This window comes from Carassius carassius, chromosome 31 (genome assembly GCF_963082965.1).
Source record: "Carassius carassius chromosome 31, fCarCar2.1, whole genome shotgun sequence".
Taxonomy (NCBI): domain Eukaryota; kingdom Metazoa; phylum Chordata; class Actinopteri; order Cypriniformes; family Cyprinidae; genus Carassius; species Carassius carassius.
The window spans coordinates 20,417,278-20,434,655 of NC_081785.1; the positions used below are offsets into that span (position 1 = coordinate 20,417,278).

The 17,378-nt window shown below is 39.9% G+C and overlaps 1 long non-coding RNA gene across 1 annotated transcript; it reads left to right on the forward strand.

Annotated features, from left to right (window-relative positions):
- Nucleotides 1-403: 403 nt before the first annotated feature.
- LOC132111759 (uncharacterized) lies at nucleotides 404-16,662 on the forward strand. The gene is made up of 2 exons (XR_009424851.1): nucleotides 404-477; nucleotides 16,475-16,662. It is a non-coding gene; the product is annotated as an uncharacterized LOC132111759 (long non-coding RNA).
- Nucleotides 16,663-17,378: the final 716 nt, after the last annotated feature.

Here is a 17,378-nt window from a genome sequence, read left to right on the forward strand (position 1 = left end):
GGTCATACATACCATTACCTCTATGACCTGAAAAACACTGAACACAAGAACTATAGGAAGAAAGTGCAGCATAAAAAATAGCATATTTTAGCATTAAAATCCCTTTAACATTTATGGTGATCTGAGGGTGCGGGGGAGTCCAGTTAATGAGGCGTAATTCATTAGCTTTAATGAGAATTGTATATTTTATAGGCCTACATTAAAGTTTAATTCGTTTTTTATATTTTACATTTATTTCTTGAATGCTACTATTACATCAACTGTAGCTGAAAAAAATAAACCACTGTATATTTAATTTGTATATTATGTTGTTTATATGAAACTTTCTTTGTTTTTATATTTTTAATAACAGATTGGTTACCTGAGTACATATATGTATAAAGTACAGTTACACTGTATGATTGTGAATTTTAATTGCTGTTTTTAAAAGAGATTTTTGACTTTTCTGTTCTTTTACAGAACACTATTGCACACAAAGTAAGGAAAACAACATTTTTTATTTCATTTTATTTCTGCAAACAACTTGCACCACTTGCAATAGCTGTCCAAGGAGGTGAAGGACCTGCAAGAGGACTTTAGGCAATTCCGCCAGTCCTGGAGGTGTGGACAATTGGAGTCTGTGGTACAGCCACTGTCGGAGCCCTTGGAGCTGCCCTTCCACACCATGGAGGCCCTGGACCATGCAGAAGAGACACTGTTAAATGGCACAAACCGATAGGCAATGGTAGTTTTAGTTACATCATTATTCTGTCAGAAAACTTCACTGATATGCACAACTTCCTTAAACTGCCTGACCTTTATGACAGTAGACTCATGGGTTAATTTCACATTTCACATTTCAATATCTCCTTAAAACTGCTGTTTTTTCAGTATGCCTTTATCAATCCAAGTTACATTCAGACTGAAAAAAAAAATAATAATAATTCTGCACAGACCAAATTGGCTGAAAATTATGTTTCGATCTTGAAGCACTGTATAGAGGGGTGTTTCACCAAAAGCGGAATCAAGAAATCCAAGACCTTGAGCTGTTTTTACTCGGGAGTCACATAAGGTCACTGTAGCTAGCTTTGCACTGTTGAATGCCCACACCATTCATTTCCTATGGCTGTGCTACATGACTATAAGAAAGGGAGTCATAAGCAGATTGTGCATTAGCCTACATCTGAGATATTATGAGCTGTTGACTGTAATGGCAATACATATTAGTCTCCTGATGCCTTATTTTTGCATGCTTTAACCATCCAGCTACAGTCTGTAGATGATGGGAGAGTACGCTTTGGCAGGGGAGGGACAGACATTAAGGGACAAATACATTGCGTTTACTGCTAAAATATACGAGATTGGTGAGGAAGAAGAAGAATGTCAGTAACCAGACAGTTTTTGGTCCCATTGACTTACATAGTAGGAAAAAATGTATACTATGGAAGTCAATGGGACCAGAAACTGTCTGGTTACTGACATTCTTCTAAAGGATTAAGAGATCCGCTGAATGGATTCGAAAACGATAAAACTCAACTGTTTAACTTTGGGGGAGTTGTAAAATGAGCCTAAAAAAGTGAAGTATCTCTTTAACGCTGCAAATTTGTAATACTTTGCCAGACTGCTCATCTCGCCACCATTGGAGGGACTACCCTAGAGGTGAGGGTCCGCTGTATGATGGCACACCAGTTGTCGAATGAACTGGCTTTAAGACTGAACTGGGCTGGAAAAAAGAACAAGGAGCCTACCAAACAAAAACGTCCCTTTAAAGAGTTGGCACTCTGCCGATCTTTGTTTGGTAAGTCCTGCTCCATTTTCAATCACCATTATATTATCAATCCTAGGCTGCAAGCCAAAGGGCCTTAATGCACACCCTGGCGCGGATTAATGCACAGGCTTACATAGGCTGCAGCCTAGGGGCCCCATGTGTTCAGGGGGCCTCGGATTGGCCAGACATTTTTTTTTTTTGGGATTCCAGTTTTAAAAACGTTATCTAATCACTGTTTAACCTAATAAAAAATACTGACTAATATACTGTTAAATTATCTGTGACTATATATAGATTTTAATAGCTTGATGCTCTTTAAATATTTTGTTGCATTGTAAAAAATATTCGGTGCATAGGACGGACCTATCCGCGATCGCTCTCCGTGGTTCTGACCAAAGAAGAGCGCTTTGGAATCTCCATTACGCATCATAAGCATCATTCCTGGGCAGCGTTTCCCGATAACGTTGTCTCTTAGCGCGCTACGAAGACTCTTAAGGTATGACTTAACTAAAGGTTAAACCATTGCTAGGCGTCTTCAGGGGCCAGGGCTATCATCCACTCGCAAGGCAGAGGTGCTGAGGACAGAGGCGCTGGCGCCCTCCTAGCAATGGCGCTGGTCGCGCTAGCATCCTTGGGTGGCAGAGACGAAGATGTAGGTGATGATGTGGATCTCAGCTCTCTTCATCTCCTGGTTGCAGCGATGACTCCGAGACTGTACGTGCGCGTTTAAGGTACCTAAACAACGACTGTTGCAACAGGGCCGAGGGCTGCGTTGGAAAATATGTGATGTAATTATGTTTTTTAATTTAATCAATGTTGATTATGAAAGTGAGCATGCAGCATGAGAAAGATATGATACATCATGAGATGTGCAATATGTCTGGAGACATGGGTAAAACATTTTGACCACTTCATTAAGTTTTGTTTTGTAGTCTCTTTTTTACAAGATTTTCGTTTTGTATAAATTGTATCTTAATTTTGATCAATGTTTTATCAACAAATTGCCTGTATTTATTAAATAACAAGCAAATATATAGCAGACAGTGTAATAAGGCGCCGACACGATCACTTGCATTGCATGTGAACTGGAGGGTGCCGAAACTCAGCTTGTGCTTCACAGATTTGAGAAATATAGGCTATCTATTATAGAAAGTTTGAAATGTCTACTTTTAAACGAAAATATTCAAAACTAAAATAAATAGGCTAGCCTACTCTCTGAATATGTAATATGAAATGTGCCTTTCTCTCTGGCGTTCATGGCGAGACCGCATCATCAACTTCATCTTTGCTGCGACACAGAAAACATCAGTTTATTAATAAATAATTCATACATGTCTTCTTGTGGTCGTGCGCTTGAGTGCGGCTATATTATGTAAACGCTCATCTATCTGGTATATAGGCTAAGTAATTAAATTAATATAAAGGGGCGATTTGTCCACGAATGGCTTAAATGAACAACTACTTGTCGACTAGAAAAACTTTAGTCGGAGGCAGCCCATATTCCACATATTTGCAGCCTGCAGGCCATTCTGGGTTGAGCGAGCGACCCTGAGCGGAATGAGCAAGCGGAATATTCAGAAATGCGCTCTCCGCTCACGAGCTCTGATCGGAACAAACCCGAACCACTGTCTGCTGAACTTGCGCAGAAACATCAAAGACAGGTTAGACATAACCAGCTTTTTAAAATTATTTTTTTAAAACTAATATTTAGACTATTTTAGCAAAAATTATGAGCTTATTGCCGATTTTTTATAATTCTTGACAAAATTAGAACATTAATTTTTTTTTTTAAGAAAAGTTTTTTATTGGCCTGTTGAAAAGTGGGTGGGCCTAGGCCTGTCAGGGCGCGAACAAAAGAAGACCCTAATTGGCCCATAAGAAACATTTAAAAAAACAAGCAGGTGATTGGGTAGATGTGAATTGGTTATCCAATCAGCTGCTGCTGGTCAAATCATGTCAATCATTTTCATTTACGTCACTGCTATTGCTGGAGGACATAGTGGCAGAATGGCTGAAAGAAAGCATGAAAGTGGAGCACAAAAACGTAAATTACTAAAGTTAAGAGAACAACGGGACCAAGATATATTGAAAAAAAATCCTAAATTGACTGGATATTTCAAAGCTGCTGAATCTTCATCGAGTCAAAGACAAGATCCACCGCAGACTGCCGGAACGGAGCAAGCTGAAACGCCTGCAGCTAGCTCATCATGTTATCGGTAAGTTAATATTTCAGGGAATTTAGGGAGTTATTCCACAATGCAGTGTTTCCTCTATGTTTATTTTATTGTGGCGGTGCGCAATGGCAATTTCTTCCGCCTCGCTTTTTATTTTTGTCAAAATGTTCGCTTTCTTCCGAGTCGACTATTAAACGAACAGCTCGCGGGATGATTCGGGTGCTAGGCTATCATCCACTCGCGAGGCAGAGGCGCTGGCGCGCTTCTAGCCCTTCGCGCTTAAAAACGTCACCGCGTCCGCGGGAGATGGCTTTGAAACCCAGACACCAAAATCAAGAAATAAATAACTATGGCTAACATTACAAGAAACATCAATGCTCGAAATCAAAGCCATTTTGGTCGCATATGCTCCTGAAATAAAATCTGTGCGAGTGCGACCTAAAATATATTAGGGAGCTGACTACGGCGCGAAATTTAAAAGGCTGATTTGACGTTTACTTGACTGACGGGACAGCTGTTTCGGTGGTTGCCTAGCAACATAAAAACCGCAGCGCACTGCTCGTTCTGTGTTATCGAACCTGAACAACGCGTGTGATCGGCTAGAGAGAAGATGAGACGAACCCTGACAGATTTCTTTTGTAAGCCGTCACCTAAAGAGGTGGAACACGCCAATGCCGATGGTGAGGTTTTTTTTATTTTTTATTATTAATATTAATACATAGCTTATTTAGTTTTATATAGCAATGATTAATATCCTCAACAGTTGGCTAAACTATCCATCATCTGCTGGAGCATTTATGGATGTACAAGACCAAAACAAACCAATTATGTGGCTATTTAATATGCACGTGAATAACGCAATCTTTATGTTCACCTCTTCATTCTTGATGATGATGCTGGTTGTATTCTGGCCCTCATGAACTCTGACCTAGGACTAGGTATAAATTAAGTAAATTTGCACAATGATATGCTATTAGGCCTAGACCTAATTTGTTAGGAATACCAGTTGTACCATAAAATAGGATGAGAAATAGTATAGTTTTATTACAATTCTATACAACAATATTGATTATGATAATAAAATGCCCCCACTGCTAAAACAAATCTTAAAGGAAACACTGCAATGACATTCATATTACACACAGGTTGGTTTTTAAGGCTGGTTCTATTTATTTATTTTTTTTTTTACATTATCAGTGATAAATGTAAAGACACCACCACCGGTCAAGATGACCTCCACAACAAGGCCGCAGCCAGACAACCATCTCACTCTAATAAGAGGGAGACAGAGGGATTGAGTCAGACACTTCAGCCACCCGAAGCACCATGCTGCAGACAGAGTTCACCTGCTCATGGGTCAGTCGAGCCTCTGGCAGAGATGGAGGGAATTCCCGGCCCCCCTCCACCTTTTTTGACAATGAATGCGAATATTGGACCGAGGTTTTAAAGAGGGTGGTTGCGGTGGTGAAGTTTTTAGCAGAACGAGGACTACCACTTAGGGGACATAGTGAAGTTTTTGGGAAAACGGATAATGGGAACTTTATGGGTGTGCTGAAAGTTATCAGCGAGTTTGATCCCTTTTTGAAAGCACATATAGAAAAATATGGCAATGCTGGAAAGGGAACTCCATCATACCTCTCATCGACAACATGTGTAGAATTTATTGAACTGATGGTGGAACAGGTCCTCGCAGACATCATCTGTCAAATTAAAGTTGCAAAGTACTTCTCGATCAGTGTTGATTCCACTCCTGACGTTACACACACTGACCAGCTCACATTTATCATGCGATATGTGACACCTGATGGCTGCCTCACAGAGCGTTTCATCAAGTTTCTGCCAATCCAGAGTCATACAGGAGAGTCGCTTTGCCAGTCTGTGCTTGGTGTTTTACAGGACACGGGCATTGATATCAGTAACTGCAGAGGCCAATGTTACGACAATGCAGCCAACATATCTGGTGTTTACAGTGGCCTACAAGCTTGTATCAAACAAGTAAACCCATTAGTCGAGTGGGTACCGTGCGTTGCACACACACTAAATTTAGTGGGTGTTAATAGTGTTAACTGCTGCCTTGAGACGGAGGAATTTTTTAATTTAGTGCAGACACATTTTAATTTTTCCTCCAAATCCACATCCCGTTGGCAGACAATCACAGCGGGTTTACTGCCAAATGACAACCAAAGGATCGAAACTTTGAAAAGCCTTTCAGACACTAGATGGTCAGCTCACGCGCAAGCTACAAAAGCACTGCAACAGAATTATTCCAGAATCCAGGAGTCACTGCAAAAGATCAGTAATGACACAACTCAATGTCTTACTACACGGGATGAGTAATATGTGGAACAACATACTGCAGCGTTTCCACAAGACTAGTACTGCTTTACAGGGAGTTGACCTGGATTTATGCAATGCTGTTAGTTTGGTGAGCTCGTTGAGGGATTATGTAGCCAGCCTCCGAGAAGATTTTGACAAGTTTGAGAGTAATGCAAAAAACATGTCTCCATCTTTGTCCCAAGACTACAAAGTGGACACGCAGAGACACAGGAAAAGGAAAAAACAAGCGGATGAATCCAGTGAACCGGACTATGTGCGGTCAGGCCGCGAAAAATTCAAAACAGCTGTTTTTATTGCCATCATAGATCGTCTAGTTGCCGAGCTGGATAGGAGGTATCACTCCTACAAAGGAATTCAGCAGACATTTGGGTTTCTGAATGAGTTCCCATCCATCCCCCTACAAGATCTACGTATAGAAGCAGCAAATCTGCAGAAAAAATATGCAGGTGATCTAGAGGAGGATTTTGTGGACGAAATTGGACAATTCAGACAATTCCTCAAAGAAAAAGAGGACACCTCAGGAAGGTCACTACTGCAATTTATAAGAGCAAGGAAACTACAATCAGTGTTTCCAAATGTTGACATAGCACTCCGGCGATTTATGACTTTACCTGTAACCAACGGCAGCGGGGAGCGCCCTTTTTCAAAACTGGGACTAATTAAAAACAGACTCAGATCCACCATGGGCCAAAACCGACTCAATCACCTGTCTCTGATGTCCATTGAAAATGACGTTCTGCGCAAATTGGATTTTTCCGGCCTTATTAAGGACTTCTCTGCCAGAAAATCAAGAAAGAAAAATTTAAAATGAGAAAGACAACAGCAAGTGATGAGAGAGAGAGAGAGAGAGAGAGAGAGAGAGAGACAACAGCAAGTGATGAGAGAGAGAGACAACAGCAAGTGATGAGAGAGAGAGAGAGAGAGACAACAGCAAGTGATGAGAGAGAGAGACAACAGCAAGTGATGAGAGAGAGAGAGACAACAGCAAGTGATGAGAGATTTTGATTTTTACAATTCCTTTATTAAAACAGTTGTAAGAACAACATTTAATCAAATAAAATCACATTAAATCAACACACTCTTGAAAATGAGATTATTTTCTACAATAGAGCAAAGCACATCCTTGTGACACCAAATAATGGAAAACTTTCCCAAATCATTCATCAATCTGTAGTAATTAAAGTCGATTCGTAAACGTGATTTCACCATTTTGACAAATACAAAAACAGCATCATCATCTGTAAATCCTTCAACCTTATTTCGTCTACTCATATACACAGCCATCTTTGCTCTTCCCAAAATAAAATTAAAGAGTTGACACTGCTCCCTCTTTTTTTGGGAATACCTGTAACCTAAGATAAACAATTGTTTGGAAAAAACTACACCAAACTATTTAAAAAGCTCTTCCAGCATGGAGAACAGTGGCACAAGACGACAACAGTCTATAAAACAGGGAAAAACTGTCTCACGAAGAGTGCAAAAAGGACAGTCATGATTAACATCAGGGTTTAAAACAGAGATAAAAGAATTAACAGCCACAGCGGTATGTAAAACTCTCCACTGCAAGTCTGCAACCTTCTTCAGCAATGGTAGTTTGTACAGCGATCTCCATTCAGGTCCAACACCATCTATCAGACCTAAGCGAGCTCTCCATGGAGTGTCAATTTTACCATTTAACTTATCTTTGTTCAAAATTTTTACCATCAATTTGTATAACAATTTCTTATCGGCATCATGAATAGACAGACAGGGATTATTGATTCCTAAAAAAACCCTGTACAATCCTTAAAGTCTGGGAGAACCTTCATCAAGGGAAAAAAATCATCAACACTATGTTGAACAGGACCACCACCATAAAAATGCAACAATGTGCGCTCGGCATCTGTTAAAGCCTCTTTCCACTTTTTGAGCAACAATTCTATCATGCGAATAGAATGCACCTTTAAATGAGAAGCAAGGAGTTGAGCATTGTCCATCTTTGCACCTGTAAAGTGAATTACATGTCCCAAAGTCACAACATTGGACAAACAGAATTGTTTGAGTAAACTGGGACCTATTGGACAGGCCGCACTCAAACGGGTCCCATACACAACTGGCTCTTGAAGAAGCCAATAGAGTGACGTGTGATGCTCTGTCCTCTCCGTTTTAAACCGATTCCAGACTTTGAACAGCCCACGGTAGAAACTTGGCAAACCACTGGTGTTGAGCTGCTTTAAGTCCATCAGAAACAGTGTTCTGTTTAGGCCAAGTCCACCTAACTGGTTCAAGATCGTACATGTCAGCGGTATCCACACTAGGTCTACGGGACCACACAGAAACCTCTGCACGAACTGAAAACGTAAAGTTGCCCCTCTACTGTTCTGATGAATTAAGCCTTGTCCTCCTTCTTCCTTCTGCAAAAATAACACACTTTGAGGCGTCCAATGCAGACGATCCCAGAAGAAGTCAACAAGAAGTGCCTGAATCTTTGACAGCAAATCTGGAGGAGGATCTACACATGAAAGACGATGCCATAACGTGGATGAAATCAGATTGTTAATGACAAGAACTCTACCTCTATAAGACATTTTCGGTAAAATCCACTTCCATCTGGCAAAACAACCTTTAGTCCTTTCAAGAACATTATCCCAGTTTTTAAGGACAAAAGTTTCATCACCCAAAAAAACACCTAAGTATTTTAACCCCCCGTCTGTCTTCCAATTTAATCCCACTGGTAACTGAAAATTGTTTTCCATCCCTCCCATACAGAGAGCTTCGCTTTTGCTCCAGTTAACTCTGGCTGAAGAGATGATCCCATATTGATCTATAACATTTGTTAGCCTATCAATATCTTGTTGATTATCCACCATGACAACTAAGTCATCTGCATATGCAGATAACTTTAAAGGTATATGGCACCCTGGTAAAATCACACCTTGTAAAACAGATCTAAGCTTATGCAAAAAAGGTTCAAAAGCCAGAGAGTATAACATGCCAGAGAGGGCTAAACCCTGTCTAATTCCCCGCTGGACCTGAAGAGGAGTGCTCAAAACACCATTGACTTTTAAAACACTCTGAACATCACAATACAAAGCCTTGATCTTGTTGATTAAACCAGAAGTAAACCCAAAGGCGATCATTGTTTGCCATAGATATTCGTGTTCAACTCGATCAAAAGCTTTTTCCTGATCAATCGAAATAATTCCCATTTTAAGACCAAAAAGCTTAGAAATTTCTAACAAGTCTCGAATGAGAACAATGCTATCAGAAATCTGCCTGCCAGGGACGCAATAGGTCTGATCAGGCAAAACAATTTGATCCATCACTTTAACAAGCCTATTTGCCAATACTTTGGAGAGTAACTTATAATCAGTACAAAGCAGGGACACAGGCCTCCAGTTTTTTAAAAGCTGCAGGTCACCTTTTTTTGGCAGCAAAGTAAGAACTGCCCTCCTGCAACTTAAAGGCAGACGTCCATTGGCTAAGCTATCCTTCAGCACTGCCAGGAGATCTTCTCCAATTATGAACCAAAAACACTTATAAAAATCAACAGGTAAACCGTCTAGTCCAGGAGTTTTCCTGCTCTGCATACTCTGCAAAGCTACATACAGTTCCCCCAGGGAAATATCTGCTTCCAGCACCACATTACTTTCTTGTTTAACCTGGGGAAGAGCAGAATAAAAACTCTGAGCTAACATCTGCTCTTCTTGGTGTTCACATTTATACAAATCACAGTAAAAACTGACAGCAAGCTTACGGATAGCAGCATGATCAGACAACACCTGTCCAGAGTCAGACTTTAGACTGTGAATGTACCTCTTTTGACCATTTTTCTGCTCCAATCCAAAAAAAAAGTGTGATGGAACATCCATTTCTGCCACACTCTTAAAGCGGGACCTAATAAGAGCTCCTTGTGCTGATACCCCAAGCAGGGACGTTAACACAGACTTTTTTTATCTCAAGAGCTTCAAGATAACATTGATCCTTTGTGGCTTCAGCCAAAGCCTGAAGTTCTTCTACTTCAGACTCCAGAGCTTTTACTGACTTCAATAAAACTTTGGTAACATTACAATTATACTGTTGACATAACTGTTTTGCTTGAACCTTTCCAAAGTCCCACCATTGTTGTAAAGACATAAAATCATTTTTTGTGCTTTGATGATTTTTCCAAAAAGATACAAAAATGTCTTTAAAATTTGAATCTTCGAGTAGAGATGTGTTAAAATGCCAATAGGCACTACTGGGCTTTACACACTTCAGAAAAACACAAATCACAACAAGTGAGTGATCAGAAAAACCGGCAGGGCTAATAAAGCAATTTTTAACAACACTAGAATGATGCTTAAAACAATAAAAACGATCAAGTCTGGCCATAGACAATAAATTGTCTTTACAATGAGTCCAGGTATACTGCCTTTGATTGTCATGTAACCCTCTCCACACATCATGTAACTCATGAGTCTCTAACAGTTGAATCAGAAGAGTACGAGAGGCAGGATGAGGCTCTACATGATTTCTGTCAAGTCTACTCTCTGTGCAATTCCAGTCTCCACCTATAAATAAAAACTCTTTAGCATTGCAATCTCTAATAACATCATTTACATTTTCCAAAAAAGTCAATCTCTCTTTACCAACAGCCGGGGCATATACAGTGATAAATACAAGTTGTACATTTTCATATAATACTCTGACTTTTAACAGTCGACCTTCAATAAACTCTTCACATTCAACAGATTGAGGATTGAAACTTTTGGGGAAAAGAACACCCACTCCACAACTGTTACTAGTTTTGTGACTTAAAAAAACATCAACCTCCCATTCTCTCCTCCAATCAACTTCATTATCAACAGTACTGTGTGTCTCTTGTTCAAAGATAACGTCTAATTTTTTAAGGGAACACAGTCTGAAAAATGTAGCTCTTTTTCTTTCATCTCTAGCTCCATTCAAATTCAGACTGCCTATTTTTAACTCACTCATAAAACAAAAGAAAAAAAGAAAACCAAAAGAGAGACAGGAAATAAACAAATATGAAAAGCTAAACATATTCGCCATCTTCTAGATGTCTTCTAGCCTTTAAAACAAGTTTCTTTAAGCGAAACCTTTCTTGATCAGTAAAGATTTTTTCCCCTGCACTTTCAGAACTTTTCTGAAAATTCTTAACTGAATCAATAAAAAGTTGCAGATCAGGAAACACACTCTCAATTTTAACATTCCTAGCTCCTTTAGTGCTCTCAAGAAACTTCTTAATACTCAACATAGAGTTGCCCCCTCTTTCCAGGGGCAAAGATTGTGAGGAAACTATAGATTCTGCATCAGAGTCTACCTCAATGTCACTATAAGAAGTTTGGGAGCAATCATGAAGAGAAAAACTTTTCTGAAATTCTTCTCTTACTTTTTTTTTCTTAACATTATTGTCGTCAAATTTATCATCTACCAGCATCTCACTTTCTTCAGTCAAAGGACATTCCACTTCTTCTACTCCTTTCTGAGTGCTATTTCTGGCCTTTTCCATATCATGCTGTCGACTGTTCTTAACTGGAGAGCGAGCCTGAGAAAGTTCTTCATTCCTCCGTGTTGATCTTTTATTTTGTTCAAGCTTCTGAGCTTTGTGTGATTTTTCAGTTTTTAACCCGTCTGATTCATTACGTTTTTGTCCCTAAGAAAATTGTAATTCATTCTGTTTTTTCCCCTGAGTTTTATCCGATTCACTCTGTTTTTGTCCCTGATTTTCATGTGATTCACTCTGCTTTTGTCCCTGAAATTCATGTGATTCACTCTGCTTTTGTCCCTGAATTTCATTTGATTCACTCTGCTTTTTTCCCTGAATTTCATTTGATTCACTCTGCTTTTTTCCCTGAATTTCATTTGATTCACTCTGCTTTTTTCCCTGAATTTCATGTGATTCACTCTGATTCTGTCCCTGAATTTCATGTGATTCACTCTGCTTTTTTCCCTGCGTTTCAATTAATCCACTCTGTTTTTGTCGCCGCGTTTCAATTAACTCACTTTGTTTTTGCCCCTGATTTTCATTTGATTCACTTTGTATTTTATTTGTTTTGTCCAATTTTTGTCCCTGAAATTCGTTTGATTCATCATTTTTTTTTGTCTCTGAGATTTACTTGACTCACCCTGTTCTATGGTCTTATTATTAATCCCAACAGGGAATTTCTTTGGGCATGATCGTATGAGATGGCCCTCCGTTCCACATCCTAGACATTTCATTCTTACAGACGTTACATAAACATTGTAATCATAATCATCCACTCTGAACTTGAACACTAAATTTAATTCTTCACTGTTGTTTTTAAGGATCATGAAAACCTGCCTTCTGAAAGAGACAACATGTCTCAAATGCGGCGATTTACAGCCAAGGCCAATTGTTTTGATCGGAGACATTAGCTGCCCATGTCTCGACAGTTCTCTCTCTAACATTTCATTACTAATAAACAGAGGGACTTGCGACAATACCTTTTTTGCCGGATTAACGAGCGGCACCGTTTGAATCAAGATGAATCAAAACTTTCTACAAAGATCACGACGCCGTTGTTCATCCTTGACGCGGATTTAACACTATCATAACCAACAATCCCCCCGACTGCCAAAGCGCAATCCTCCACAGAACAGTCAATGCTTAAACAAAGTTTAAAAGCATGTCTACGCGTGAGCGTTTCAAGCCCCGCTTCTCCAACACCGCGAACCGGCATGACTCCCGGTTACACTGGTCGCCGCCTCCACTAAGAGAACTAACCCGCTTAAACTACACCACTAATAATAAACTAATTAAAACTAAAACAACATAGAAGAAAAAAGAAGAAAAATATAGAAAAAGGGTAGAGAAAAAGAGAACCACGCTCCCAATCTCACATTTACTCACGCAAACCGCTCTGCTCCATGCACCCACACCCTCGCGCAACAGTCACACCGGAAGAGTGAGAGAGAGAGAGAGACAACAGCAAGTGATGAGAGAGAGACAACAGCAAGTGATGAGAGAGAGAGAGAGAGAGAACAGCAAGTGATGAGAGAGAGAGAGAGAACAGCAAGTGATGAGAGAGAGAGAGAGAACAGCAAGTGATGAGAGAGAGACAACAGCAAGTGATGAGAGAGAGAGAGAGAGAGAGAGACAACAGCAAGTGATGAGAGAGAGACAACAGCAAGTGATGAGAGAGAGAGAGAGAGAGAGAGAGAACAGCAAGTGATGAGAGAGAGAGACAACAGCAAGTGATGAGAGAGAGACAACAGCAAGTGATGAGAGAGAGAGAGAGAGAGAGAGAACAGCAAGTGATGAGAGAGAGAGAGACAACAGCAAGTGATGAGAGAGAGACAACAGCAAGTGATGAGAGAGAGACAACAGCAAGTGATGAGAGAGAGAGAGACAACAGCAAGTGATGAGAGAGAGAGAGAGAGAGACAACAGCAAGTGATGAGAGAGAGAGAGAGAGCGACAACAGCAAGTGATGAGAGAGAGAGAGACAACAGCAAGTGATGAGAGAGAGACAACAGCAAGTGATGAGAGAGAGAGAGACAACAGCAAGTGATGAGAGAGAGACAACAGCAAGTGATGAGAGAGAGAGAGACAACAGCAAGTGATGAGAGAGAGAGAGACAACAGCAAGTGATGAGAGAGAGAGAGATAACAGCAAGTGATGAGAGAGAGAGAGAGACAACAGCAAGTGATGAGAGAGAGAGACAACAGCAAGTGATGAGAGAGAGAGACAACAGCAAGTGATGAGAGAGAGAGAGAGACAACAGCAAGTGATGAGAGAGAGAGAGACAACAGCAAGTGATGAGAGAGAGAGAGACAACAGCAAGTGATGAGAGAGAGAGAAAGACAACAGCAAGTGATGAGAGAGAGAGACAACAGCAAGTGATGAGAGAGAGACAACAGCAAGTGATGAGAGAGAGAGAGAGACAACAGCAAGTGATGAGAGAGAGAGAGAGACAACAGCAAGTGATGAGAGAGAGAGAGACAACAGCAAGTGATGAGAGAGAGAGAGAGAGAGAGAGAGAGAGAGAGAGAGAGAGACAACAGCAAGTGATGAGAGAGAGAGAGACAACAGCAAGTGATGAGAGAGAGAGACAACAGCAAGTGATGAGAGAGAGACAACAGCAAGTGATGAGAGAGAGAGAGACAACAGCAAGTGATGAGAGAGAGAGACAACAGCAAGTGATGAGAGAGAGACAACAGCAAGTGATGAGAGAGAGACAACAGCAAGTGATGAGAGAGAGAGAGACAACAGCAAGTGATGAGAGAGAGAGAGACAACAGCAAGTGATGAGAGAGAGACAACAGCAAGTGATGAGAGAGAGAGAGAGAGAGACAACAGCAAGTGATGAGAGAGAGACAACAGCAAGTGATGAGAGAGACAACAGCAAGTGATGAGAGAGAGACAACAGCAAGTGATGAGAGAGAGACAACAGCAAGTGACGAGAGAGAGACAACAGCAAGTGACGAGAGAGAGACAACAGCAAGTGATGAGAGAGAGACAACAGCAAGTGATGAGAGAGAGACAACAGCAAGTGATGAGAGAGAGACAACAGCAAGTGACGAGAGAGAGACAACAGCAAGTGATGAGAGAGAGAGATAGAGAGACAACAGCAAGTGATGAGAGAGAGAGACAACAGCAAGTGATGAGAGAGAGACAACAGCAAGTGATGAGACAGACAACAGCAAGTGATGAGAGAGAGACAACAGCAAGTGATGAGACAGACAACAGCAAGTGATGAGAGAGACAACAGCAAGTGATGAGAGAGAGAGAGACAACAGCAAGTGATGAGAGAGAGAGAGAGAGACAACAGCAAGTGATGAGAGAGAGAGAGACAACAGCAAGTGATGAGAGAGAGACAACAGCAAGTGATGAGAGAGAGAGAGACAACAGCAAGTGAAGAGAGTTGAAATGTGAAGCTATTTTGTTGCTTTGATGTTTATAGTTACATTTGTTTGGGGGCTGTAGTGGCAGATAATACTATCTGACATTCTTTCCACTTACACCTCTGTTTATGTTTTGGTTGTACTGCCAGTGTTTCTTGATCATAATTAAATGGTTGATTCTAAGCACTGAGTCTTGTTTGTATTTGTGGTTTGTTTGTAATGTTAAATTTTTCATTTTACCTACGTGGTGTGGTGGTAATTGTCTTACTGTTGTGGCCCACCACTTGAAAGAATGTAAAGAAAACACTAATCACCGTAGTTGCGTATGGACCATATACATTTTTAGTGGGGGAGTGGGGGGGGGGGACTCACACAAATAGTGTTTGGGGGGGGGCTTTTTATTTGCAATAAAAAGTGCAATTTTACTTTCGCGCTACAATAATGCGCTCTTGACATTTGACAGGAAAAGAAAGCGATACGCGTCAGGCACGCGACGCAGCTGACTCGCAATCGAAACGCCACGCCTGCACGTGTTAATCATGTTAATATTTTCATCCCAAAGATATAAATAATACCATACAAACTACCACCCTGCGATAGGTCAGCATTATGGTCAGGTAGGCAACGTGCATTTTCTGACAGGAATTGGAGCATGTGTTGCCTACCTTACCATATTGGTTTTTATTATTATTATTCAGAAAATTTGGGAACTAGACCACAGCAAACTATCTTACAGTCCAAGTGACGTTAGCAATATAATGTCTAATGTGTAACGTTATATATAACAGTAACGTTAACTTACCTTTGGTTGGTAGCCAGAGAGGTGTGTCAATCGTGAAGCAGCCCTAATGTTAGCTGTCGACCTCGCAGGGTTGCCAGATGCCAGCAAGGTTTTCCAGCCCAAAACCTCGTCAAAAACTGAATGCAACGGTTTTTGTCCATGATTATTTTGTCAAAACATCTTTTGTCTATGGTAACTCTAATCTACATTAACTATTTAATTAGTATCCAGTTATTTTTATTACATTTGTGGAGTTAACAACTACTTCTAAACTAATAAAATAAAAAACATAAAATTTTTAGAGTCACTTGGCCTCATACATTTTCCTTATGAAAGAGGTCACTGCAAGCTAATCCTTTTTGCCTCCCTTTAATTCGAATACATCCATGAACAGGCAGTTTTGAAAAGTGCTTTGAATATAGGGGAAATATGATCTAGCCTACAACACGAGGACTTATTGCCTTATCCAATCATTGAAAAATCATAGGCCTAGGCTACTGAATTTGTTCCAAGTGTTCAAATATATGTTCTGTTTAACTTAAATGCTATTTTTTTTTTTTTTTGCATTGTGATTTTATCTTCTGTTTTAGATGCTCTTACTCAGCAGATGGGGACAGCTACCATCACCCAATTTTCTTTTGCACAAGCTGTGCAAAAGTGGCTGCGCTATGCGCCAGACCGGGCAGGAGGGACTGGACGACAACTTATGCAGGCATCAGATGACAATGAAGTGTAAATAAAGAGCAGAGAGGCTAATAAACATGAATTTGATTTTAAATAGTGTGGTGTGTTCTGTGTTTTATACAAGATTTCAAATGTTCCATTACTTTTTAACATCCTGGCTGTAGATAAAGCAGGTTATTTAATTTATGGCATTACATTTAAAAACGATTGAAATTCCATTGAAATCACGTTGATCCGTAGTTCAGTTGAAATTTCAACATTGTTTCAATATTCCTGATAATTGAAATACCATTGAAATTCCTTTGATCTATGGACAGAATTTCAACATTGTTTCAATATTAAATCAGGGTGCAAAATTATGTTGAATCAACATCAGAGTTAGATGTTGATTCAATGACTTAATGTTGACAACGGAATGTTGGTTCAGCATAGTTTCAATGACTGTTTGCTATTTGGTTTAGTAACATGTCTGTTACTGCTATGTGTTTTATAAACATGATGAATACTTGTTTAAAACGTATGTTCTGGTTTAGTAACACGTTGTCATATATCATTTTATATATATATATATTTTTCATATTGTTTAAAATAGAGATAAGTCTCTTTTTAACTTGATATGTTCATGCGTATGTCCGCTTGTTTATATGGTTTATCAGAATACAGATTTGTATAGCTACGTGGATATTATACTGATATTAAAGGGTACGTGCGGTTTATGCTTAATGTATAGGGCAGTCATAATTCAGATCGCTTAAAAACTAAATTTAATTAAAAATGTACGTGCATACAGCATTTTATTGTGTAAAATAA